The sequence below is a fragment of the Delphinapterus leucas genome, chromosome X (genome assembly GCF_059928025.1).
Source record: "Delphinapterus leucas isolate spDelLeu-1000000601 "Yukka" chromosome X, BTC_Dleu_Yukka2, whole genome shotgun sequence".
In the NCBI taxonomy this organism is placed as follows: domain Eukaryota; kingdom Metazoa; phylum Chordata; class Mammalia; order Artiodactyla; family Monodontidae; genus Delphinapterus; species Delphinapterus leucas.
Window position 1 is genome coordinate 118,822,114 of NC_143150.1, and position 2,656 is coordinate 118,824,769.

The 2,656-nt window shown below is 48.2% G+C and overlaps 1 pseudogene; it reads left to right on the forward strand.

Moving 5' to 3' along the window:
* The first annotated feature begins 867 nt into the window (after positions 1-867).
* Positions 868-1,654, forward strand: LOC111168925 (poly(rC)-binding protein 2 pseudogene; annotated as a pseudogene).
* Positions 1,655-2,656: the final 1,002 nt, after the last annotated feature.

Below are 2,656 nucleotides of genomic sequence, written 5' to 3' on the forward strand. Positions count from 1 at the left end.
TTGTACAGCCTCTTTTGTGCAGCTCATGTTCAAGCCTTTTGCTCACTTCTTTACAGAGTTTCTATGTCTTTCTTAATGCATAGGAGTTCTTTATCTATTCTAGATAGAAGTCCTTTGTTGGGTACAGGAGTTGCAAAAGTATTCTCTTGCTCTTCGGCTTGTTTTTTCTCTTTCCTAATGGGGTCTTTTGTTGAACAGAAGTTCTTCATTTAAACGTAATCAAATGTATCAGTTGTTTTCCTTTTATGCTTAGTGCTTCGTGTGACACCTGTAATAATATCTGTCTCTATGTCCAGCGGTATTCCAAGGAGCTAGACTTGAAATGGTCAAGTCATTGGTCACTGGTAGTGGTCAAAGCCAAAAACTGTAGGCTGGAGAAGAAAAGGGGAGTGGGTGGGAAGGGGAAGGGTAGAAGGCCAGAGGAGGAACAAGAGGGGTTGTCAAGAAGGCAACAGGGGCGGAAGGGGGGTATGACTGCAAGTGGATTGAATGTCACTTTCACCATACAGCTCTTTATGCATGGAAAGGAAGTTGGCAGCCTCGTCAGAAAGAACAGAGAATCAGTTAAGAAGATGTGTGGGGAGAGTGTTGTACATATCAACGTTACCACTTTGGCTGGACCCATGAATGCCATCCTTAAAGCCTTTGCTGGGCTTCCCTGGTGGCGCAGTGGTTGAGAGTCCGCCTGCCGATGCAGGGGACACGGGTTCGTGCCCCGGTCCGGGAAGATCCCACATGCCGCGGAGCGGCTAGGCCCGTGAGCCATGGCCGCTGAGCCTGCGCGTCCGGATCCTGTGCTCCACAACAGGAGAGGCCACAACAGTGAGAGGCCCGCGTACCGCAAAAAAAAAAAAAAAAGCCTTTGCTATGATCACGGATGCACTGGAAGAGGAGGTCAGTACAACAGCACAGCTGCCCGCAGACCCTGGCCACCCTGAGCCTGGTGGTCCTTGCTAGCAGTGTGGCTCTCTCATTGGGAAAGGAGGTTTCGAGATCAAGGAAATATGACGAGAGAGTACAGGGGCTCAGGGCCAGGTGGCAGAGAATAAGCCTCCCGACTCTACTGAGCAGGCCATTATAACTGCTGGCGTTGGGCAAGCCATCATTGAGTGTGTCCAACAAGCCTGTCCAGTCATGTTGGAGTCACCCTGACCCCAACCAGCTCTCTGGTCATCTTTGCAGGTGGTCAGGACACGTACCACACAGGCAGCAACGGTGTGGGCTTTCCTCACCCCCACTCCCCACCCATCCACGTGCCTCAACCATGACCTAGAGGAACTCTCTCTGGAGGCCGGCACTGCAACAGTCTTGTTTTCCTATGATGCATGGCAACCCTGGATTCAGTGACATTGAATCCACTCTCCAGAGATGAAAGGCTATTGGGCAGGTTTGGATGTATCTACTGAGACTACTCATGAACTCACATTTCAAGCCTTTTAATTGGCTGCACGATGGGGCATTAGGGTGCCCAAATCAATAAGAGCCACCAGACGTCTGGGGCATAGTTCGTCATTGCAAACCCAGTGGAAGGATCTACCGTTAGGCTGGTTACCGTCACTGGATCTGCTGCCAGCATTAGCCTGCTTCCATACCAAATTGTCTGGCTGTCCTCAGAGACAGGTGGCACGGGGAGCCGCTAAAGCAATGCAGATCCATCCACAATCCTTTCTGGCTGTTCACCACTCTTGATCCATCTGTGTCGTTTCTGAACAGTCAGCAATTCCAGGTTTTAAATAGTCTGTAAGTTTCCATTTCCTTACACTTTACATCCACTTGTGATTTTTAAATTATTCGAATTCCTTTCTCCATTCAGCTGTTAGAGCTGAGTTCCATATTTAGTTTTCTAAGCTTCTCCCTGCTTTGTTTTACTTTGGGGTTTTGTGCTCATGCATTTTTTTGTTTGTCATAGAACTAGAAGACTAGAATATTAATACAATGCGGTTTAGTCCATGATGTCAGAAAGTTCTCAAAAACTAATTAAAAGATGGACTGGGTATCTGTTTGCTCTATTCTCCCATGACAAAAGCTTCAAGGACAAGAACATTACATTCTCTTGGTAGTGACCGTGGCGCAGCCTTTTGGAGGTCAAAGAACGGCCATCTATCGGTTTACTCCTATACGCTAAGCATTGTCCTGAGCCGTGGACCTACATTACGTCCTTAATTCTCTCAGCAATTCCGGAGGGAGGTATTTTTTGCCCTCAAAATAAGTGGGCAAATGAAGAGTCACTGAGGCAAAATCACTTCAGCAAGGTCACACAGGTCAAACAGCCGGCCAATGGCAAAGGCGGGATTTGAACTCCAGATTGAATCTCACCCCAAAGTTCACGGCTTTCCCACTGCAACATGCCGCCCTCCAGTCAGAGCAGGGGACATGGTGAAGTGCTTCTGTGAAAAGGAATTATAAAGTGTCGCCTTTGCTGCAGGATAACTGGTGAGGAAAAATCTTTCTACTGACTCTCTGTCTTGGTGTGGGTTACCCTAGAAGCAGGACCTAAGACAAGGATTTGAGTGCAAATCATTTCTTTGTGTGGTGATTCCAGGAAACAGCAGTAGAGGAAGTGAGACAGGAAGGAGAGGCAGCCAATAAATGGAACGTTATCAAACACTGGGGTCACTGGAGTGCAGTCCTGCTGGGGAATCCCAGAGCCCCCGGT